This window comes from Eschrichtius robustus, chromosome 16 (assembly GCF_028021215.1).
Source record: "Eschrichtius robustus isolate mEscRob2 chromosome 16, mEscRob2.pri, whole genome shotgun sequence".
Lineage (NCBI taxonomy): Eukaryota > Metazoa > Chordata > Mammalia > Artiodactyla > Eschrichtiidae > Eschrichtius > Eschrichtius robustus.
Window position 1 is genome coordinate 68,783,265 of NC_090839.1, and position 25,392 is coordinate 68,808,656.

The 25,392-nt window shown below is 45.0% G+C and overlaps 1 long non-coding RNA gene across 1 annotated transcript in view; it reads right to left on the reverse strand.

Annotated features, from left to right (window-relative positions):
• Positions 1-242: 242 nt before the first annotated feature.
• The window catches only part of LOC137778627 (uncharacterized), a 53,467-nt gene continuing 28,317 nt past the window's right edge, over positions 243-25,392 (reverse strand). The window contains exon 3 of the long non-coding RNA XR_011076951.1: positions 243-581. This is a non-coding gene — a long non-coding RNA (uncharacterized lncRNA). The remainder of the gene's footprint in view (positions 582-25,392) is intronic.

Below are 25,392 nucleotides of genomic sequence, written 5' to 3' on the forward strand. Positions count from 1 at the left end.
AGGCTATGTCTGTCAACTAACAGGTTTCCTAAACTGTGGCAGAGGAGCTGAGCTGGGCAGGCAAACTTTGCACAAGGCTGACAGCCGACATCACCGGGCAAACGGAAGACCCTCAAAGGAGATCCTGGCACTCAGGGCAGATTCCAGAGGCTTCAGGACTCCTGGGACCACACGACAGGGATGTGGGTTATGCCAGGAGGCTTGAACAAACTCCCCCTGCTCTGCATGCCCCCCTAGCACACACACACAGGCCTGCCTCACAAAGTCTCCAGGGGGCCTGGGGACACTGAGGATGGTTCTCAGGCAGATGAGTTATTGAGTCACATGCCTCTTTGAATGTCAAATCCTTTTGAATTACGGTCTCATCCGCCCACAGCTTAAGTGCTGCTCCTGCAACATCAGAGGGGTTGCTGTGAATGACCCGGATTCCAAACCCCAAGGGGCGCCACGGATGAAACCCACCTTCAAAGAACTAGAGGAGAGTAAGGAGAATTTGAAGTCTGAAGATCATCATTTCCAGCTGCAGGGGAGGCAGGAGGAGCCCTGTTGAAATCTCCCAGGAAGTATCACCAAAGCAACAGCTGCAAGATAACCAGAGGGCAGGTCGGCATGAGGCAGAAAACCCAATGTGCTCATCAGTCAATGAATGAGTGGCTTCCCTTTCTGGGGGACCCTACTGTCTGTGAGACTGCTTTCTTGAAGGTCTCACTTTTCACACACACACACACACATACACACACACACTCAAAACTATTAGCAATAAACTCCACTCTGGAGATTTATGCAGCAGCTAGAGTACAGTAGGCGCTGTCCGCCATCCAAGATTTGAGAAGGGTAGAAGAGCACGGGCTGACTGGCCATCCCTGGGTTATCTCCTCCCAGCTAGCAGCTGCCATAGCAAAACTTGTTTGGCAAAGTGATAAAGAGAGAGAGACACGGGTATAGATCGGCTCTTTTCTATAGCAGTGCATCGCAGCTGAGATCAAGAACAGCAAAATGTGGATGGTGCCACAACCAAGGCAGCAGCAAATCTATGTCAGTCAGGGACTCTTAGTCTGGTGAAAAACTTCAGCGGGAATTTTCACAGCCTTTGGGTTTCCTGGCAGTTTGTTTATACTCACTATATAAATAAGCCATTTGGGCACTGCTATGGCCTGAATTCCATCCCCACCCCAGTTCTTATGTTGAAGTTCTAATCCCCAGGACATCAGAATGTCTTTGGAAACAGGGTCTTTGAACAGGTGATTAAGGTGAAACGAAATCATTAGGGTGAGCCCTAATCCAATATGACTGGTATCCTCATAAGAAGAGGAGATAAGGATACAGAGGGAACACCACGTGAGGACACAGGGAGAAGGCACCATCTACAAGCCAAGGACAGAGGTCTCAGGAGAAACCAACCCTGCTGACACCTTGATTTTGGACTTCCATCCTCCAGAGTGTAAAATAATATATTTCCATTGTTTAAGCCACTCAGTCTGTGCTACCTTGTTATGGAAGTCTTAGAAAAGTCACAGGCTCCCCACGACAAAAAGCACGAACACGCCGTCCAATCAGTGCAACTGCCCATTCAAAGGTATCCCAGGCCAGATGGATGTCTACTCTTACCTGGGAGTCTCCAGCCAATTTTGTAATTTCTAAATTTTAGTATTGGGGGTAAAGCCCCAATTCCCCACCCTAGTTTCAACTTTGAAACCAAATGGAATCTAAATAATGCTTGTCTTTCTTGACATCTGCAGGCCCTTCCTGATCGCCTTGTCCATATGCAACCCTCAGGGACGCCTCACGTGCTGGGGACTGAAGGTCTGGAAGAAATGAAAAGAGATGGGGCAGGAGCAGCCCTTTGTGCTGATCCACGCTGAGCTGGAAAGGCTTTGACCACGTGACATTTACATTCTCTCAGAAATCCTGGGAGACATTGAGAGACAGCTGCGGTGGTTCCCATTCTACAGATGAGAAAACTAAGGCAGTGAACAGTGGAACAGCTTAAGACATTCTTTTCCAGCCCTTGATGGTGGGCATTCTCTGGCACTTGCAAGTGAAGGTGTGTGTATGTGTGTGCATGTTCATATGCTAAAATAGCTACCTCATCAGTGTCTCGTTTGCAGCCTTCGTCCCTCCAATCTCTCATCTGAGCTGTATTCAGAGGAGGTTCTACACTTTATGTCTGATCTTATCACCCCATATTAAAACCTTCTATGACCCCCCCCCCATTGCTCTTAGGGCAAGTCTGAAATGCCCAAAATGACTGAGAAGACCCTGAAATACTTGACCCCATCCCAGCCCTCTGGTCTCATCTCCCTCCACTCACCACCCCACTCCCCCTCCAGCAGTGCTGAGCTGCCCTCTCTCCTCACCTTTCCTCTGGAAACATTCTTCTTTCTCCACATCACCTGGCCAGCTCCTTCCCATATGTCAGACTCAGCCTAGGCAAAATTTCTTCCAGGAAGCCCTCCGCAATCCCACAGCTGGCTTCAGTGTCCCTCTGTGGATCCCCTGCAACTTCTGCTTCCCTGCTTCTCACCCTGTATTATATCACTGGCTTGTCAGTCTCCCCACTAGAGTGTTAGCTTGGTGAGAATAACGTCTGTGTCGTGTTCTTTATTCTTCCCGCAGGCTGAATACAGCGCATGGCACATAGTAGATGCCCATTGAATATTAGTTTAAATGAATTTTGAATAGAAGTCAGATATATGGACGTGGGTGCAGGAGAGCAAGGTACCATCCTTCTCTCACGTTCGGACATTTCCATGGGTAGGACCCAGAAAGAGAAATGTTTAAAAAAATACACCTTGACTTTAAGTCAAGTAGAGGTTGACCTTAAATCAACCATCAGACAGAGGAACTAGAAGCCTGACTCCAATGGAGTAATTATCACCCCTCCCTGGCCACTAGACAGGAGATAGGACTTCCTGATATCATCCCTTTCTGCTTAGAGTTTTCATAATCTATCAGTGAAATTTAGCAAAGGACAGTTGTTTGGGTGAAAAAAAAAAAAAAAAAGCTCAAGTTTAACTGAGTCCCTTCTAGGAAATTGTTTCTGCAAACTGTAATGCTCTGCTCAAAAGTAAAAACTGAGTGTTGCCGCTCATATCCCCTTGTCCAAAACTCAGACATGTGGCCACATATTGCTTCAAGGAAGAGTGGGAAATGTAGTCTTTATTCTAGGCGACCATGTGCTCCGTGAAAAATCATTTTACTCTGGAAGAAAGGGAGATTGGATAAAGAGGGACAACTGGTAGGCCTTTGCTCAGCATCCTCAGGTATCCATAGCAACCCCTCCTACCTACACAGCCTGCATTCTTTGTCAGAGTTCACAGAATCCCCTGGCATGAGTGACAGCAGAAAGAAGTAACCACGTTTCATCCTAAGACTTCTAGGACCCACTGGGGCATGACATGAGCCATCAGATGGGAAATTGGGAAACTGTAAACCTTCCTTCAAAGCCCCAGTGCCCCTTTGCATCATCTCCCCCTCCATTTTCTTGTACCACATTATTTGCAAATTGAGAGGCATCAGGTCTAATGAAGAGATCACTAACTCTGGTCCAGAAGACCTGGGTTTGAATCTTGTATAAGCCCCTTATCAGCTGTATGGCCTTAAAGCATTTAACTCATCTGTGCCTCATTTTCTCATCTGTAAAATGGGGATTATAAGATCTCATGGGATTGCATTAAGGAGTAAGCAGCTCCAGTAAGGGCTCAGTAAATGGCAGCGACTGTCATCACAATGCTTCTTTTGGTCACCGAGGTCATTGCAGCTGCCTTCTGCATAATCACCCAATATAAGTAGAGTTTATTAAAAGAGCCTCCATTCCAGGGCTAAGTCCAGGGTTTTCAGAGAATCAATATGTTAAGCCACCCAGTATAAGGAGACAGGCTATAAATAAAATAGGATTCAAGGACTGTCCCAGATGGAACAGACTTCTGTACACCCTGGTTTACCATTTTCCTATTTGTTACTGTTATCACCATTGCTAATCACAATAGCAATAGATGTCATTTGTCTGATGCCTCCTCTGTGCCAGGCACCATGCTTTTCAATCCTCACAATATTCCCACACGGCAAGTTTTCTCGTTCTTCTTTCACAGGCCAGGAGTCTGTGCTCGGAGGGGAAAAGTGATTTGCCCCAAGTCACCCAGAGCCAGCCTAGTATTCAGATCCAATTTTAAAACAGTACTTTTAATTTATTCATTTGCTCCTTTTATATTTCTTTAGGTGAAAAATCTCCTCAAAACCATAAGAGTAAAAATCACCCATTATCACACCACTTTCTTCTTTTGAAGTCTATAATGAAAGAATAAGTAAAAGCCATCCCTCCCCCAGAAATAACCACTTCATGCTTATGCAGTTTAATATTCTATAAATTGTCATTCTCACTCTCTTTCAAACAAATCATTTCAAACAGAAGAAGCTAAAACTGCTGTACTAAAACCTGCTGGGAGAAATGGCTTCCACGCTGTATACGCCGGCATCTGCAGGTATCTTTCTTTGGTTCATTTGTTCATTCATTCATTCATCCAGTAAATATGAACCAAGCACCTCATACTTCCGAAGAACTAGTTTGATACTTAGAATACAAAAATAAATAAGACTCAGGCTCTGTCTTGGAAGAGTCACCTGTGCAGAGAGAATACCCATCACCCATTATAACATGAAATGTAAAGAGGTATAATGTATACCAAGATGAAGGTCAAAAATGAGGAGAAGGCCCATGGTAAGAGATGCTTGCATTCAGGATTAGATGATGCACTGACTACAGAGACCAGAGCCAAGTCATCCCAAGCAGAAGCCAATAGGAGGGAACCTGGAGGACTTTTGCGTGTGGTTAGAACATCAAGGAAAGGGATGCAAAAGTCACCTGGGCCTTAAATAACATTGTTCAATTTGTAGAAATGTTAACGAAAAAGAGAGATGCCAACATTTTAAAACTCATCATTAAGAATGTAACTTGGAAATAAAGGGAAATAAACTACTGATACAGGCTCCGACATGGATGAACCTTGAAAACGTGATGCCAGGTGAATGCAGCCAGTCAGAAAAGACCATATAGTGTTTGATTGCGTTTATACGAAATGCCCAGAATAGGAAAGATCTATAGAGACAGAAAGTAGATCAGTGGTTGCCTGTGGGTAGTAGGGTATTGGAAGGAAATGGGGAGTGACTACGAATGGGCATGGGCTTTTGGGTGTGGAGGTGAAGAAAATGTTTCAAAACTGATTGTGGTAATGGTTGCACAACTCTGTGAAAATACTAAAAAACACTGAATTGTACACTTTAAGTGGATGAACTGTATGGTATGTGAATTATGGCTCAATAAAACTCTTTTTGAAAAAAAAGTGCTTAACAGCAAGGAAGAAAAACAAATAACTCCATCATTAGAAAATAATATACTTCTGGGAAACTTCCAGAAATAAGTATGTGTTCAGGACCAGCTTTTGTTGTCATTGTTGTTTTCCCATGATCTCACTTGGGACAAAGGGAAAATCTACTTTTGAACTGGGTTACCCTGAGAGCCGACCGGTCAGTCAACAACCCAGGTCTAATTTTTTGTCTCCCTTGTTTAGAGGTTACCTAGAGAACAGTGAGTCTCAAAGCCTGGCCCTCGAACCACCTCAATCAGAATCACCTGGAGTCTGAGTTACAAGTGCGGATTCCTGGCACGACCCAGGCCCAGTGAGTCAAAATCTTGGGACAAGAATCCCAGGAATTCGGACTTTAATTCGGATACGCACCAAAATTTGAAGACCTCTGCTCTAGACTATGATTCCTCCGTTGCATCATGGTGGCCCCCAGCTGTTTTCTGTGCCTGAGCTGATTCTAAATAGTTACCCAGACCACTGAGGCCATGGAACCACATCAAGACATACTTGGTGTGGAAGAATCTTTGCAAAGAGATATGAAAAGACATGTAAACTGTGTGCATGACTGTAACAGATGAGGTGTGCGAGAGTGACTGAGTCTGAATGGGCCAGTGGAAGGCTTCACAGAACATGCTCAGGACAGGAAGACATGCATGGCCAGGAAATGTAGGATTTCAGATTTGGGACTGGCCAGATTTAGGATTCCAGTCCCAAATCTGATTAGCTGGATGACCTCAAATTTAACTCCTGTAATCTCAGTGGTGGGCTGCATCACCCAAGAACATGCCAGCCTGCCCTTTTCCCACCATCTGGATTTCTCCAATCTGCAGTGTATCCTTCTGACCTCCACGACTTGGCCTCATCACTTCTCCTCCCTAAGATGCAATCTCTTCATATGTGAAATGATGGCTTTGATCCTGTCTTGAGGTTCTCTCCTGGCTCTGACGTTATGTCATAACAAGATCAGAGGACTTTAGGGGAAGATTAGGTAGGCCTCTACCATGATTTTGACCCAGAATTAAAACAAGAAAGGGTATGACCAGCATTTTTCAAGATCCATCTTAATGAGGTCTAATTTACATAGGATCAAATGCCCCCCATTTTAAGTGTACATTTTGGTGAGTTTTAACAAGCACAACCTCTGTCCTCACCACAATAATCAAAATATGGAGTATTTCTGTCTCTCCAAAAAGTCCCCTGTGCTCCTTACTCGACAGTCACTCCTCAGTGTTTTCTATCACTATAGATTACTTTGGTCTTTTCTAGAATTTCAAGTACTGGAATCATCCAACATGAACTCCTTTGTGTGTGAAACCTGGAGATCCATCCATGTTGTGTCATGCATGGGTAAGGCCTTGCTTTGTTGTCATGGTTCTGATAGAGGGCAAACATCACTTCCTAGGAAGTACCTCCCCTGACCCAGCCAAGCCTATGATTTGCTCCCACACACCATGTACCCCACCACTGTAGCCCTCACCACTAACAATGGTCTTCCTAAAGGCTTCCCAAGGGTTCCCCTAGGAAACCCCAAGTTTGTGGGTATTCCCACTACTCAGGATGTCGCTGCATTATTTCTAATGTCCTGGCCCCTGATTTTAATCTGGTTAGTTTATCATTATGTCCTAGTGGCTCCTTGCAGAGGGACTCTTGTGGTTGCTACGTTCTAAGTCCCTGTTTAGTCTGCTAAGTGGAGGGCCCCTTTCTCATGCCCATTCTCCAGCCAGAAGGTTCCATGCAGATGGTCGCTCCTAAGTAAATGACCTTCTATTTCCTCTTGTCCTATACCTTATCAATAAGGAGATGTTGAAGCTTATGGGGCAGAAATAAATGGGCAGTCCACAGCTAGAGATTGGTCTTTATGACCTTAGAAGTCCTATGACCCTAGGAATTCAGTTCAAGATGTTAGCTTGAGTATTCAGAAGGGCTGAATTCCCATTCCAATCATCTCCATTGTCATCTTACATGTATTTGTGTGGCTGGTTGGTTACTGTCTCTTTCCCCCATGGCACAGCAGGCTTCAGAGGGTGGGAACTGGTCTGTTCTGGCTCCCCACCCCATCCTCCATGCTTCCCATACTGCACAGAAGGTACGTCACAGGGAAGTGTTGACCGAGCCACTGAAGGGGAAGAAAGCCCTGCGAAAGACATGCTCGAGCCCTAAACCCTGGTACGTGTGAATATGACCTTATTGGGAAATAGGGTCTTTGCGAGTCAATATGAGGTTATCCTGCAGTAGGTTGTACTCTAAATCCTGTATGACTGGTGTGCTGAGAAGAAGAGAAGAGACACAGACATACTCAGGGAGAGGCCATGTGGTGACAGAGGCAGAGACTGGAGTGATGCATCTACAAACCAAGCAACACCAGGGCTCGCCAGCAACACCAGAAGCTAGGAATAGGCCAGGAAGGACCCTCTAGAGCCTCAAAGAGAGCACGAAGGCTGACACCTTGGTTTTGGGCTTCTCGCTTCCAGAACTGTGCAAGAATTAATTTCTGTTGTTTTAAGGCACCCAAGTTTGTGATCATGTGTTACAGCAGCCCCAGGAAGCTGATACATACACCCATCATATGGGATGGTAATTGCCCGTTTGCTGGTCTATCTTCCCTGCAGAATGTAGAGCCGTGACTCGTGCATCTCAGCAGTCCCAGGACAGAGACAGTGTGGTGCCCGGCAGAGCTGTTGCTTGGTCTCCACTCCCTGAGTGGACAGAAGGCACGGGCTGGTGGTGGCTCCGAGGGATCCCCTCAGCCTCTCTAGTGGCAGTGTTTGCATCTTCTCCCTGGGAAACCAGCTCAACAGCACCACTCCTGCCCACGACCAGGTGGGATTCCTCCTTTGCAGAAAATGAACTGGAGGAGTGACCCTAAGTAATTGCATCCCAGCGAGGATTGAGTTTGAAAAACAAACACACTTCCTTTCAGCTATTTCCCCTCTCCCCCCACCCGCCCCAGAGACCTCTTAGCTACAAAAAGCCTCACCACCAACCCACTCCTCTGTCCAATAAAATTCTTCACATTGTCACAGAGCAGAATAGCTCATCAAGGACAAGGTTTGCAGGTGACTGAGCTGTACTGAGAATCACAGTTCATTGATAGAAAATAAACTCCAATTAACAATCTCAGTTGCTTGTTTCACTTCCTGGCTGCTCATTTTTCACTTGTGCTGCTGCTGCTGCTGACGCCACTGCCAGCATCTCTATGGAGACTTCAGACTTGGAGGCCCTGGGGAAATGTGTGGGTCTTTGTTCTTAACCTATGGAGGGGACTTGCATTCTGGGAGGTGAGGTCTGAACATTGAGGACGTGTGGTTGACACGTTGATTCCCTCTTGTGTGTGCACCAGGCACCAGACCACTCCCTTTACATATCTGTCACATGTGGGCCATTGGTCCCATTTAACAGATGAGGAAACTGAGGCTCGAAGGGGTTAAGGATTTTCTGTCCCAGAGAATGTTACCCTTTTCCCTCCAGTTGCCCAAGCCTGGGCATCATTCTTTTTTTTTTTTTAATTTATTTATATTTATTTTTGGCTGTGTTGGGTCTTCGTTTCTGTGCGAGGGCTTTCTCTAGTTGCGGCAAGCGGGGGCCACTCTTCATCGCGGTGCGCGGGCCTCTCACTGTCGCGGCCTCTCTTGTTGCGGAGCACAAGCTCCAGACGCGCAGGCTCAGTAGTTGTGGCTCACAGGCCTAGTGGCTCCGCGGCATGTGGGATCTTCCCAGACCAGGGCTCGAACCCGTGTCCCCTGCATTGGCAGGCATACTCTCAACCGCTGAGCCACCAGGGAAGCCCTGGGCATCATTCTTAATTCCCAAATCATCAATTACTCTTTTCCTTTGGTCTACAAATTAGGTCTCAAATCCATAAGCTTCTCTCCATCCCCAGTGCCCTGGCCCTGGTCTCGGCCATTATCACTCAACAAGCAATTATTGGTTGGCTGGTGGACACCCAGCCCAAGCACTGGGGATACATGAGAAAACAAAAGTGGACAAAGATCCTGAGCTTCGAGGAGCCTTCCTTCTCGTGTTCCCTTGCCTAGATCACTGCCAGAGCCTCTAACCTGTTCTCCCTTGTCTCTTCTCCCACACAAACCATTACCCACAGTGCAGCTCACTTTCCCAAAATAAAACTGTGATCAGGTCATTCCCTCTTACAATTGTCTGAAGCGTTCCAATTATTTTGAGGATTAAGGTCTATCCTCCTTTATGTGATTTACAAATCCCTTTCATGACCCGGCCCTCGCCATCTCTCCGGAGAGTCACACCACACACTCCGTATTCTACTTTCCTTCATATGAACTTTTCTGAGTTTATTTCAGAGTCTAGGTTCCCCTGGCTTCTACACATTGGGCTTTCTTTGTCTGGCATATGGTTCCCCTACTCTCTGTCCCACTCATTCTTCAATTTCAGACTAAACATCGCTTCCACCGATGCTTTCCCTGACCTTCTACCCTGCCCAGACTACACTGGGGCTTCTGCTATGTGATCTCACAGCACTGGTCTTCCCACATCCTAGCACGGGTCACACTTTACGATCTTTGTCACTAGATTGTACCTTTGAAGACAGGGATAGCGTCTGCCCTGCTCATCACTGAATCCACAAACCAAAGCATCCCTCAATATTTGTTTGTGGAATGAATGAATGAATGTTAAAGAAGTGCCAGGTCTCAGTTTCATAGCCAGTAAGTGGCAGGAATGGGATTTGAACTCCAAACCCCCGCTCTTAACCACTGGAACCCACCGTGAGGGATGTGGTCAGAACATACCATCATTATCATAAATCTTCCTGATCAAAAGCAGAGACTTAAGCTAAGGAGACAGGGAAGCGGATGACACACAAGATATGGTGTGAGTGTTTCATCATCTTAGGTCTTGGGAATGATCAAGTTTCTCCCTGGTTATCAAGGGAATGGCAGAAACACGGAATATCCAAATGAGGATGGATTTGAGATATTACCTTGTCTTTTAGGCCCATTAAGAATTGAGGTCCAGGGTGGGGAGGATGCCCTTCTCCAACTTATGCATAGAAAGAGGCAAGTTTTGGCCTGGAACTCCAGGTTTCTTGACACCAGATGCCATGCTTATATCATGAGCATAAGGAAAGCTGGGGGAGGTCTAAGTGCTTAGTCATCAGGAAGGGGTCAAAATCCAGAAAATCCTAAATTTGCTCCTGTGCATCAGATCTGTGACTGTGGAGCAGCGGTCTTTACTTCTTGATGGAAAATTCCTTTCTAAGAAGGAAAGGTGAATATTGACACCACTGGGGTTAGCACAGGAACCATTGTGTGTCATTTCAGGAAAACCAAGTGACTTTTATCTTAGTCATCCTCCAGCAGGGAAGAGAAGGAGAAACAGAAAGGAAACCTGACCTACTGGTGGGGCTACTTATGTCCACCTCCACTGGGAGGAAATGGGGGTAGGGGTATGTGGGCAGACTCAGTCAGCCCGTCTGTCAGCTGTGTGCCAGGCGTGCTAAGCACATTACAAGCCTTGTCCCCTTAAATTCTAACAACCCAATGGGACATATGCCCATAGTTGTACAACTAGTAGGTACTGAGTTGGGACTGGAGTCTTGATGTCAAGCCTGGGATTCACAAACAATGTGCTATGTTGACTCTCAGACATCAGAGTTGTTGGCCAAGGGTGGCTGGATGACCACTGATCAAATACTGCCTTGTTTAGCACTGTGTCATCTTCCCTACCCCAGGGGAGCCCCAGAAAAAATAAGAATGGCTTCCAAGATCCCTCAGAGAAGCCCACAACTTGGAAATGCCTAAGGATCATGAGAACTGGAAAAAGTACTCACTTTACACATTCTAGAAAGTTCTCATCCATTGAGAACAATGAAAACAACTGCTAAGCATCTACTATGTGCCAAGCACTGTGCTTTCCATAGATAACCTCAACTTGTATGAGGCTGACCCTGGGAGATCATTATTATCTCCTTTTTAAAATTTTATCTAAAGCACCTTGAAAGAGGTCAGGTAATGTGAACAAAGCCAGAGTAGTGGCTAGGGGTAGGATTCAAGCTTAGATCTGCCCTTCACCATGATGGGATGCCAAGTTGCCACAGCATGACCACCAACCCAGTGGTAGCACCTGGGGAAAATATAGTGCTTTGAGGTCCAGGGTCCTGATTTCTGTGTCTTGACTTCATCTGTCAGAAAGCACCTGCCTCCCATGCGGATTTGAAGATAAAATCAGGCAACGTCAAAACACAGTGGAGGTTTGCACCATATAAATGTAGGCTCTTTTGCTCTGCTTTGAATTATTATTATTCATTGTCCTTGGAGAGAAATGAAGGAGGGAGAAGCAATTTGTTGCTAAATCCCCAGCTGGAGAAAGATATAACTTAGAATGAAATTGGTTGGGGAGGGGGTGTTCACTCTCCTTCCTCAGGCTGAGACCTCTTGCTTTAATTTGCATAAATGCAGATTCCTGAGAAGCAAACATGCAGCCACTAATAGCATTTGCTGCCTCTTGCCCTGGAGTGAGCTCACCACCACTCACCACCACTCAAGTCTTCCTGCATCCTTCACTCACTCCCAGAATCCTTGGTAGGATTAAAATTGTAGAGACGGTAAAATTCAATAACTGTTTCTGTGACATGTAAAGACCAAATATCAGCTCTTTTTTCCCAGCAGCAGTATCCTGCCCAGAGACTCCAAAGCAAGAGAATGGGCTGGTTAGCGTTCCCTCAACAGCTACAAACCAGGCTCGGGAGCCAGAGAGTTAAACTGTGGCCCTTCAAGTTAACTGATGTAAGCCTCCCTCAGTTTCCTCATCTGTAAAATGGGGACAATAATCGTGGCCTCCTCCTGAGATTGTGATGGGGATTCAAAGAGCTGACTCATTTTAAAACCTTGACAAGAGGCTGGCATGATGTAAACGTTCTATAAGTGGCAGTGAGGGGTTGGCACGACCTGCATTCAGATGGCTTAGAGGTTAAGGTCCTGGCTCTGGGGGTAGATGGGCCTGGGTTCAAATCCCAGTGGTCCATTTCCTAGTTGCGTGACACTGGGCAAGTTGGTAACCTCTCTGATGTTGTTTCCTCCTCTGTAAAATGTGGGAGGCCTGGGGGAAGGGGAGATGACAGTACCTACCTCAAAGGGCTGTTGTGAGGATGAAGTGAGTGACTATGCCAGGCACGTGGTAAGTGTGTGCGTTAGTCCACTAGGGCAGCCATAACAAAAAACCACAGACTGGGCAACTTAAACAGCAGACTCTTTTCTCAGAGTTCTGGAGGCTAGAAGCCCATGATCAAGTTGCTGGAGAGTTCAGTTCCTGGTGAGACCTCTCTTCCTGGCTTGCAGACGGCTGCCTTCTCTCCTTGTGCCCACATGGCCTTTCCTCTGTGCACTTGGAAGGGGGAGAGAGAGAGAGAGAGAGAGAGAGAGAGAGCAGGTGCCTCTTCCTCTTTTTATAGGGCACAAGCCCTAGAGGATTAGGGCCCCATCCTTATGAAGATTTACCTCCCTGAAGATCTTCTCTCCAAGTACAGTCACATGGGGGCTAGAGCTTCCACATATGAATTTTACTGGGACACAATTCAGCCCATAACTGTGTTCAAACAACATTAAGCAGTCCATAACAACAACATTTTGAGCAGTCCATAAACTGAGCAGTCCATATTTTAGTTCCATAACTGGAACTAAAATATAAAAGTAGAAAGCTGATTATATGTTTCTCCTGCCCTCTGCATTTCCCCTCCAGCTGCTGAGGAACAGCTGTGGTCACCCCTTCTGGACATGCCATGTCCTCCCCCAGGCATGGATGCTTCTAATAACTCAGACCTTCAGTGTTACTGTCACTACTGATGTGGAATCTGTTTTCTCCTTTCTTGACTCCTTCCTAACCTTCTTTTCTACTTCCCTTGCACCAATGTGAGATAACATCCGTCATTCACAGAACTACCTGAAAATCGATTTCTCTGCCCCTAGCAGCTGGTGGCTTTGCTAGGAAGCAAAATATTTTACCAGCAGCGGGTGGGGTAACTGGGGATTCCAGTCTAATACCAGGGAATTTGGGGACCCCAGAGATCCACGAATGCCATAAGAATCCTCAAGAGAAAAAAAATATTGTGTTAGAGTTCTGCTTTACAGTTTTACTAGTACAGTAACAACTAATATTTGTGGAGTACCTACTATGTAGTATCTGCTAAGCAGTGTCTGAGAGCTTTACGTGGGTCACTTCATTCAACCTTCTTAATAGTTCCATGGCAGTGAACCTCAGTGGGGGCAGAGGAGAGGGACTGTGCCTCCCAGGAGACTTTTGGCAATGTCTGGAGTCATTTTTGGTTGTCAGAACTGGGGTTGTGTGTGGGGAGACTGCACGCTGGCATCTAGTGGCTGGAGGCCAGGGATGCCGCTCAACATCCTGCAATGCACAGGACGGCCCAAATGCCTGACCCAAAGTGTCAATAGTGCCAAGGTTGAGAAGTCTGCTCTGTAAGATACTCTTAGTATCTCTGCTTCACAGGCAAGACTGTCAGAGGAATGAAGCAATCAGCTCCGAATCACAGAGGAGGCAGGGTCTGAACCCAAGTCTGATGGACTGCAGAGCCTCTCTCTCCACCACAGACCTATAAACAATCACGCTTACGCATCAGACATAATGTTCTGTCTTCATTAGAGCCATTGGTGTCTCTGAGACTCTGGGACCATGGGCGAACGCCACACTTTGTTACAGACAGGCTGCTTGAAACAACTCTGCAGTGTGCTAACACTAGGAACCAGCTCACACTTGATTCCAAAGCATCCTTGAGCTCTCAGAACAGATACCCTTCACAAAAGAAACTCTGATTCATGAATTTGCCAACTGTTTTTCCCCCCAGCTGCAGCTAATATAGGTATTTCCAGCTATAGATTATATTGACTCTTTGGAACTGAAAAAAGGGAAAATCAGCTTCAGGTGCTGAGCTAAAGAAAGAAGGAGTTTTAGAAGAAGGAGAATGATTTGCTCTAACTCTCCGTATTCACCCTCACGCTTCAGATCAAAAAGTAACTGCCAATTGTTGTCATGTTAAAAGAAATGTAACTGTGTAGGTCAAACTTTCTGATTTCTTATTCAGGGAAATTTTCCATTCCCCAGCTCTCATCAAAAAGCCCAAATCTAAGAAAGCTGTACTGCCAAAAGGGGCTCAGAAAACACAAATGATTTTCTTTAAAAACTCTTTTGTCCATTAGAAAGCAAGCCACTGGATCAGACTAATTATTTCCCAACAAAGACATAAGATTTCCTTTTTGCATCTGCTTGCTTTTTGCTATCAAAGGAGCATTTTTTAAAAATGTATTCTGGACAAGAAAGATCAAAAGAGAGGCACGAGTCCAGAGCAAATAATATTTTTTCACAATATTTCCAGTTGAATTTGCTTAAATCTGTCATATTTTACTCCTTGTCATTATTTGAAATCTTCACCTTGAGTTACAGCTGGTGGGGGATAGGAAGGCACTCCCGTTAATGATGCCGGGTAGCAGAGGATGAAAAAAGAGAAAGACAGGCCCGGGGTGGCTGATGAATAAAGGGAAGAAGAAAGAGGTGACTGTTTTATCTCAATAATGTTATCGATACCCTCATCTGTATTAGAGGTGCAGAGAGACTACACATGTGAACTGGATGGGGATTATTCCAAAGGAAAATCAATGTTTGGATTAAAATGTGTTTATGAAGTTATGTCAAGAGAGCTTCTTTTATCTCTTGCCTCAGGATTACCCTAAGAGTCCCGCGCACATGAATGATACCTCGCCTTTCCCCTAGCATACTTGAACACTGCAGGTTAGCCTTGGGAAAGGGAGAAGTGCCCTTTTAAAGACGGTGATGCAAAAATGAAAATAACCGTAGTGAAAGCCAATGTTGATTGAGCTATGTGTGCCAGATACTCTTCCAAGCTCTTTGTATGTAATTAGTTCATTCTAATAGCCTCAGAAAGTGGGTATTACCATGATCTTCATTTTACAGATGGAGAAATTGGGGCTCAGTTGTAGGTAGAGGTGTCATGGTTAAAAGCTGGGGGCTGTCTACAAGTGCAGGCTGCCTCAGTTCAGATTCTAATTCTGCATTCACTAGCTTTGTGATCTTGACCAAACAGAGGCCAAGTTACCTTCCTGAGTCTCAGTTTCCTCATCAGTAAAATAAAGATGATGATGATGATACCTATCTAATTGTCATGGGATTGTTTTAAAGATGAAATGAGATAATCCAAGTAAAGTACTTAGCATCCTGCCTCTCAAAGAGTACCTGTCAGTACATAGGAGCTGTCTTTATGATTCATATTTCAGAACTGATGGTTAGTTCATTATTTTAATTCTCAAGGAGATGTAGACTCAGTCTGGCTCCATGGAAAGATCTTTACATTTAAGCATATCTAACTTCTAATGCCTGCTCAGCTCCTGTGTGACCCAGGGCAACTCAGTTGACCTCTCTGAACCTCAGGTGTGTGAGGGCGAGTCTAGTCCAGTGGTGGCCATGTGTTAGGTAATGTGTACTCTTTGTTTATAATGAATAAAAGGCATCTTTCTTTTTTTATTGAAGTATAGTTAATTTACAATGTTGTGTCAGTTTCTGGTATACAGCAAAGTGACTCAGTTTTATATATATATTCTTTTTCATATAGTTGATCAGAACATCTTTCTTTTTAATCTCAAGACTCTGCAAGACTCTCCTTCCCTTTCTCTGTCAGTCTCCATCATCCCTCAGCCTCTCCCAGCCCTGAGCTGACCCTGAACAAGCTCTGGTAGGGGGCCTGGAATTCAACTTGGAGTCCTGTGTCTGTCCTTTGCCACAAGGCCCAGGATGCCTGTTGACCCCCAGGGCAGTCCTTCCAACAAACCCATGCCTGTTTTCCTGTCACTCCATTCCCCCAGGAGGATGAGGGTCTCCCTGTATTGTTGAGTCTATGACCAAGAGCTTGGTCTTAGCAGCCCTCTGACCATGGCCCCTCTTCCATGTCCTCTAGCTGTTAGCCAAAGTCCTATATGAAGTCCAGAACCCAAAGTCACCATCCACCAGATGCTTTTGAGTCAAACAGACATGAGTTTAAATCCTGACTATGGCCGATCAAGTCATTTCACCTCTCTAAGCCTCAGTTTCCTTACTTGTGAAATGGAAATAATAAGCCCTATAACTTATCGGGCTGTTGAGAGGATTAAACACAATACTGTATGTAAAGCATTTAGGACAGTATCTGGTTCATGGTAAATTGTCAATAAAAGTTAGTCACTTCCTGTGGACACTTTTCATAACTCAACCCTCACATCCCCACTCAGATCGAGCCCCTTGAACATGATCTGCAGCAGATACAGCTCAAGTTCACCACATCCCTTTCACGCCAGGTTAGTTCCCCAGCTTGAGTCCTTTATACTCCCAACACATACTCCCTTTCTTTCAACTCCCCTCAGAGTTTCTTGCATAACCTAGTAAAGCTTCCACATTTTACATCTCACTGTCACCCAGCCTCTTGGGGGTTCCTCTCGACTGTGCAATTTAAAGACTGCTTGGAACTTTCCAGGTACCAAACGATTGTCCAATATTATTAGGAAGACAAGCAGGTCTGGGGCAAGAGACACCCTCAGACCGAGTCAACACCACATCATTCCCCTCTCATTAGCAGAGTATCCTGGCTTCTCACAGTTCTCTGGTGAGACTCTGTACTCCTCAGAACTTTTTGGGTTGCAAGTGACAGAAACCCAACTCAATTTAGCTTAAGCAAAAAGGCTTTCATTAAAGGTCCAGAGGGTAGTTTGGCTTTGAGCAAGACTTGATCCAGAGTCCGGGAGATGGCATCAAGAATCTACCTCCATCTCTCTACTCTTTCTTTCTTGTTGGCTTCATTCTCAGACAAGCCCTTCCCTTTTCATAGTAAAGATGGCAGCTCCAGGTAACACTCCTACCAGCTTAACATCCCAGTGGAAAGAGAACCCCTTTGCCCAATAGCTCCAACTCAAGTCCCCAAATGGAGTCTCTTTGGCTCTGATTTGGTCGTATTTTTACCCAACCAAACTTGGGTCCACTTGCCTACATTCAGTAAAGCCAATCTACTGACACTGGGTTACGGTGAAGGACAGTGTAGCATTTATTACAAGGCCAAGCAAGGAGTACCAGCAGCTAACGCTCAAAAGACCCAAACTCCCCAGTAGATTTCAGGGAAAGATCTTTAAAGACAGGGTGCGTGATCAGCTCATACACATTCTTCTGATTGGTTGGTGGTTAGGTAATCGGGAGTCAACACCATCAACCTTCTTGTTCCAACCGGGCTGGGGTCTACAGGCTTGTGGGCAGCATGCAGTTAACTTCTTCCACCTGATGGGGATTTCAGTATCTGCAAAACAGCTCAAGGGTATGGCTCAGAATATTATCTATAGCCCTCGAGGAGGAACTAAAAGTCCTTGACTTTGTTTAATAGCTAAACACTTATTACTTTGTCTTGCTTGACTGTTTTCCTTTGTTGCTGCATTTTCTCACTTCTCTGATTAAATGTGCCATTTGAGGAAGACCTAGGAGGCTGAAGTTCCTAGGAGACACCAGTCTGTCCCAGGAAGGCCCCATAGGGTCCTGCTCATTTACAACACGGTCATCCCTTACCCAATCACTGTGGCCAGGGAGATAGTATGTACTGATTGATCAGATCTGCATTGCACGTCCATCCCTGGAGCTGAGGGAGAGTCAGCTTCCCTCAAAACACCTGGGCTGAGTGTGGAAAGGGTGATTCCCCGAGGGTCAAGTGGGGCATCCGATTAGAAGGAAGAAGATTGAATGCTGAGGGTGCTGAGCAAAAACAAAGATGCCCAAACCGGTTGGGAGTTATAACAACCTCATAGGACACTCCGAGCCCAGAGTCAGGATTGGCTCAGCTCTACTCAAGGAATGGTCCCGTGGATCAATCAGAGATGAAGCCTGACTTCAGTCTTCACTTGGCATTATTCTCCTCACCAGCACAGTCCCCTTCTTCTTCCAGCTGTCAAGCTTCCACCTCCCAACACACATCTTGCTGGTGCTAATCCTCCAACCTGCTGTTGACACCTTGTGACTTAATTCCCACAGATGGGTGTCTGCGTTTAAGAGCATGCCTTATTGTCATTGAAATCATAGGATGCTAAAACCTTTATAAATTGATATGCCAGACAAGAGGGAGGCAAAAATGAATGCTAAGTTTCCTTGCATAATACTCTGTGGGATGTGTTTTTCCCCCTAAGAATATTTTAGCATTAATTAAGATAAACAATGATATATGCTGAAAGACAATTGAATCTGTTCTTGGTTAAAAATGGCCTCGTTGGGTAAAAATAGTACCCAAATTATAGCATATAAAGATGCAGGGGGAAAAATACTGTAAACCTATAACATGATTAAAATAGAAATGCAAACCGGTAATGATGAGGCCTCAAACAGATCTGGGGGAAGAAGGGAAAGACGGGGAAGAAGCAAGGCGTGTCATCAGGCTTAATTTATTCACCTCCCTCTGGGATCCTCTTTACTGTGCTTCCCATTAGTAATAACCACCATTTATCACAGCATGGTTAACATATGTTTTCAATGAAAGTGGTGTTGTCATTACCGTTTTCTAAGTGAGGAATCTGAGCTTTAGAGAGTTTAAGTCAAGGTCACCCAGGTATAAAATGGCAGAACCAGGCTTTGAACCAGGTTAACGTAACTTCCCAGCTCTCTGTGCTACCTGACTCTCCCCATGGTCCCCTCTCTGAGGGTCCCCCATATCATCTAACCAGCTCACCTCTTCAGGGTAGAGTAAGAATAAAGCTAATAGCTCACACGTCACATTTATGATGTGCCAGGCGCTGTAATAAGCTTTTCACATATATTGGCTTACTTCATCCTCACAACAATGTTGGGAGATCATTACTTTCATTACCCTCATTTTACAGATGGGGAAAGTTAAAGTTTGCCCACGTCAGACAGTGGTGGGAGCTGGAATTCAAGACAAGTGACTGGCCTCAGAGTCTGCACTTTTTACTGCTGTGCTGTACTGTTTTATTCCTTTCCTTTGGGGAGCCATTTGTGACCTCCGATGTCATTTTCCCCAGAGTTTCTGCAGGGATGACTATCTACAGCATCTATCTGGGTGTATTTTAGGAGGGGATATTTTTATGTATTTGTCTAATAGCTACCCTGTAAATCTGAAAATTCCTTGAGAGTCAGGAGTTTCTAGAATTCCTCCCATCTCTCCCTTAATGTTTCTGGTTAATGCCTTGCCCATGGTAAGGTTTCAAGAGTGTTTGACAAGGAAGGTGATGGAGGTTAGTTAATTTTGCTCCCTTCCATGGCTGCCATCTGCATGCTGAGAGCCAAGAGGTCATTATCCTCAAGTGGATCTTTGTGTCGGGGGAGACCGGGCAAGGATGATGGACGGCTTTTCACAAAGCCCCCCGCGCCTGGAGGAATAATTCAAAGCTGTGTCAGGGTTTCTTCTCAGGTACAAACTCATGCATTCATACATTGTCTCACCTATTCACTTATTTATTCAATCCTCTCTTCACCGATTCCCTCAGTTATCTGTGCATTCACTCCACAGTTATTGAGCAGCTGCATTGGGCCAGATGCTCTGTTTGGGCCTTGGGAATAAAATGGTGCACACAACCTCATCTCTCCTCACCCAGATGGACAGAGGAATGATGAAAGAGTGGCTCCCAGCTCAGCCAGGGCGTCAGGAAAGTAGCACTATTAGCTATTAATTTCTGCAGGCTCCAAGCCCCGCAAACTCGAAGCTGTAGCAGGAAATTGAAGGCCCATCTCGTGTCTTTGACTTTGCTCATGGTTGGAAGGTCAATTCTCAGCACATCCGATGCATGAGGTCCACAGCCCTTGCTGCAAAGTTTCGGTTGTAAGGTGGCAGGCTCAAAATCCCTCTTCTCCCCTGCATCATTTTTGGACCTCGTGAACCTCTGCATCTGATCTGCTTTCTAACAAGAGGGTGGTGTGTGAGCTTCTTCTCAGCTACCTTTGGCTTCTCCAAGCGAATGTTCTTTTTGTCTCCACAATGACAACAGCTTGATTGGATTCTGAGAATTATATTACTTTCCTTTCAACTAGTTATCATGCGCCTACCGCGTGTCGGAAAATCTACATGTGTTATCTTTAAGATGGGTGCTGTTATTGCCTGCTTAAAAGTGGGGAAACCCATGAGCCTTGTACAAAACAATTTAAACAATTTAGGTAAGTATAAGGAAACTCAATAACCAAAAATGTTACTTTTATTTATCTTGAGTTTCCTTATATGTACCTGTTCTGTTTGAGTTGGTGGTAATGTTTTCACAGCTCTCTCTCTCTCATATAATATATATATACACGCATTATATATAATTTAACCTAAATGGAATTATCGCAAATGCTTTTTTATTGTGCACACTTTTTTAACATGTGTAGATCTATGTATATACATGCCTCTCTCTGTGTATTATATGTATTGCTTTTTATAATTAGAGGCACAATGTATGCCTTAACGTTTGTAGAGCATTAAGCGATATAGAAATGTGTTAGTAGGACATGAAAGTTCTCCCAAAATCCTTTCCGCCCCTCCGGTTTGGTAAGAGCTCCTGGATTTAGGCAGGTTTTTCCATCATCATTAGGACAAATTAGCCAACCAGAGGGGAATATTTTCAGCTGTTAGAATGAACACTTTTTTTTTTTTCCTTTCCTCCCCCTCCATCTTTTTTCCCTCCCCAGGTAAACAATATCAGGAAGCAAGGTGTATCTTTTCCTACCTTTGTCCATGTTCATCTAAATATTGATATATGCAAACATTTGTTCTAGCAAAAGAGGTTTTGTGACATACATTTTCTATATCTTGCGTGTGTCATGAACTAGAAAACACAATTCAGTGCTTGCATTCTAATAAATTTATAGATTTACTGCAGCATTCCTTCCCCCCCCCCTCACCCCCCAACCAGGGATTGAACCCATGCTCCCTGCAGTAGAAGCACGGAGTCTTAACCACTGGACCACCAGGGAAGTCCCCAGCATTCATTTTAATGGCCGCATAATGGTCCACAGTTTGGGACATCATCGGGTATTGTCTTTTCCCCAGCCCAGCTTTTTACCCCTGGAAAGCATCAGGCACAGAACTTGTGGGTGTCCCCCTTCCCCAGGCTAGCCTGGAGACGGAGAAGACCGGGGAACTCTATTTCTTTTCTATCCCCCTCAAGTCTCTGCTTCTGACATTCAAAAGACTCTCCTTTTTGCTGTCCTACCCTTTCTCCTGACAGAGGGCTTGGCTGATGGAGGTGAAAAACAAAGGCAATGAGAGTGGGGAAGCGAATGAGGGAAAAACATGTTTCTGTTTCAAAAATATTTTTCCCTCCACACAGGTACAATACTTTTATAGCATTTTGCAGTTTGCAAAGCCCTTTCTACTTTGTATTTGAAATGCACACTCACCTGCATGTTCCCTCTTCCCTCATCCTTAAAGACCCAGTCTAGCTGTCACTTGGCCAGAAAGCCTTTGCAGGTCTACACGGCAGGCCCAAGCGACCCGGCCTCCCCCACCCTCATCCAAGGAAGTGTCTTGAGAAACACGTGAGTGAAATTGACATGATTTGGGGGATATACCTTTTTTGTTATGAAAAGTTTCAAATTTTTACAAAAAGAGAAACAACAGTATAATAAATGTCCATATACCCATCACTGAGAAACACCCCAAGGATGACTGAACACACTCTAACTTATTTAAAAACATAAAAACCTCTTACGAATTCCAGCTAATTTTGGAAACTCACAACATACCACTTACCGGAACTCACATTTGGGTCTCATAAAATCCCTGCCTTTGGAGAACCTTGTCAAAGAAAAAGAGCTGGATAGTAGTTAAAGCCATAAAAATAGATTTCATTCAGGACTATTGCAGTAGGAGAAAAGAGACCTCAGTGTAGAACTGGGCTCAATTCTGAACTCAGAATGGACAGTGGGGATTTGTGGCCAAGGAGCAGGGTGGGGGTCAGTGGATGGAAGGTTACTAAGGGGAAACATCTGCGGTAAGGGGGCATTTCTGGCTAAACCGATTTGACAGGATTCTTGCTAAAGGCAGATCAGGGTGATCAGACATCACCTGGAGGACCATGGGGGATGAGGAATTTGATCAGATATCAAGGGTGATCAGATATTGGGGCTGGGGGTTCAGTCTAAACCAACCTAATCAGGATTCTTGCTAAAATAGGGCAATGAAGAGGTGAACACAAAAGGCCAAGGTCAGGGATTAGTTGAGAAGAGGGCTCAGAGGAGCCTGAATGAAGTTTGGTCAAGGAGAGAGTCATCGTGAACCTTCAGGCCACGTTTTGGGAGGTGATGTAGCGTGGGTACCACTGCATCCATCCACTGCATCCATCCACTGCATCCATCCATCCATCCATCCATCCATCCCTCTTCTTGAAACAGCCCCCACTTTTCATTTCGGATCAACACTCCCCCCACTTTTAGCCCAAGTGATTCAAGTGGGGCTTCTTCTCCTGCAGTGGTGAGGAAACATTTGCTTTAGTCCCAAATCAGGAGCACCATGTGACTTTTCCAAAGCCAGTGAAATTCAGGGAGACTTTTGCTGAGAATGCTGGGACAGAGGCTCTACCACACTGAAGCCGAAGCTTTGAGGATATAAGCTGAGCTTTTTTGCAGCTGTTTCGCCATCGGGAGGAGCAAGCCTGCTGAAAATGGAGTGAACACAGAGGAAAGCAGAAACGAGAGATGGCAAGAAACTGAGTCCTGATGAAGCCACTGGAGTCCCCAGATCCAGCAGTGCCTAAAACTAGCTCAGTTACATAAGCCAACAAATACTTTTTTTGCTTGAACAAGTTTGAGCTGAGTTTTCTATTTCTTGCTCCTGATGAGTTCTGATACCCATGAAGCAGGAAGGCAAAGAAACTGTTAACCAGGAACCAGAAGGGCAGTCTGAACACCCACTGACAACATAGATCCCAAGCCAATGACTGGTGTTTTACCACCAGGACACGGTTGTTTCAGGGGTTGGGTCTGGGGTCCGAGAATCGGACGTGACAGAGCAGAGATCTCCTGCCTCCTAGTCCCCTGCTTGTTCTCCCACTCCCCACTTTAAAGCCATCTTTGCAGGTCCAAGGTGGGAAAGCATTCCTCATGGGAAATGTTCCAAAGCAGTAGCATTATGAATCTCTCTCCATCATCACAATTACTAAGGTACCTCTTCCAGTCAATAATCCTTTCTCATCTTCTTCAATCTCTATTTATCTGGATTTCCTAGCAAGTCCTGAATCAGGCTCCACCCATACGCCTGCTGAGCCAGAAAAGAATGGATTCTGAGATGCACCCTGCTATTTGCCCACCTTACTGTCATCACACGTAGAAATTAAGGTAGAGTTTCCCGTGATCGCTGAATTCCAATCACCCTCCACAGTGGCATCTGGGCTGTTCATTATCTGACAAGAGGGAAGTGACTGACTATTTGGTGTCTGATTATGGCTGCAAACTGCAGGCCATTTTGGCTGGTATGTTATAGCAAAGCATGGAGGATGAAGGGCAAACCTTTCATCCCACTCAGAAATGACAGCCAAAGCCAAGCTCTAATTTCTCTCCACAAAACAAGGCAGTCGGTTTGTCCATAGGACACAGGACTGAAGAACTAAAGTCAGTTTGGGACCTGACTCGGCATTTCTTTTTTTCTTTCTTTTTTTTTTTTTAAAGTGGTGGAAGAATAAGCTTTATTGGCCCACAGAAGGGATGAGGGGAAAGAATGAAAACGGGTGGGAAAACTAAAACAGAATGATTTATAGTGTGCAGATATACTTTGTAACCACCGCCATTCAACTTAGAGACAGCTATTACAGTGAAATACAGGTAGATTAAAGTGAGTTTCACTTTGTAGTTGATGCTATTTGTACCAGTTCTATCATTAGTAAGCCACCGTTTGTAACTTGGCATTTCTGATGTCCAGAAAAAGCCGCACTGGCTCCAGGCTGTCAACTCCTGTGCCTCTTCATCCTCTTTCTGCTAAATAGGAGCACGACCACACAGGTAAAGGAGCAGCTACCATTTCTCAGATGAGCAAGAGCAAGTCAGTGCAGTGACTAGAACTAAATATAGAATTAGACCTTGACCCTGGCCTAGTCCTTGACCTAGACCTAGATCTTGACCTAGACCTACAACTACACCTAGAACCAGAATTGTGCTGTCTGACTATTGGTCAAGACTGGACAGGGACTTCCCTGGTGGTCCAGTGGTAAAGAATCCACCTTACAATGCAGGGGATGCAGGTTCGATCCCTGGTCAGGGAACTAAGATCCTACATGCCACGGGGCAACGAAGCCCACACGCCACAACTACTGAGCTTGCGCACCTCAACTAGAGAAGAGAAAACCCGCACGCCACAACTAGAAAGAAGCCCGCGCAACACAATGAAGAGCCCGCGTGCCGCAATGAAAGATCCCGCATGCCTCAACGACGATCCCACGTGCCGCGACTAAGACCCCACGCAGCCAAAAATTAATTAATTAATTAATTAATCTTAAAAATAAAAGACTGGACAGAGGGCCATAGGAAAACTGGAACCAAGGTCATCTTAAGCATCATCTTGGTGACTTCATTGTACTTCATGCAATCACTCTGGCTTCACCCTCATGGCATTGCTGAATCTTTACAAGGAAACCCTCTAGAAAGCTTTTCCTGTATAGTAGTTAGAAAGTGGTATTAGTCAGGGCTGACCATGGCTTACCATTACTAAGAGTATTCTGCTCTAATATGTCTTTTCTATATAACATAAAACAGAACATTTTATTTAAAAGTTAAATATAATCCACAATGAGTTTTCTTAACTACAGATCATATGCAATTGAAGGCATGATGCAAAGAAATACACTCTATTACTATTTGGTAACTTTTCTGACTGGTCCTTAAATCTTATCAATCCCTCTTATTCCAACCCAGCTCATATTAGTTGCTTGTCAAAAATACATCTTAATGTTTAATATATACTAACACTTATAAACGCTAATGCATCATACAAATGTAAAATTGAAGTATCCACCTGACCCCCTCTCAGTCCTGCTGCAAGTGGAGCTTTACACTTCCA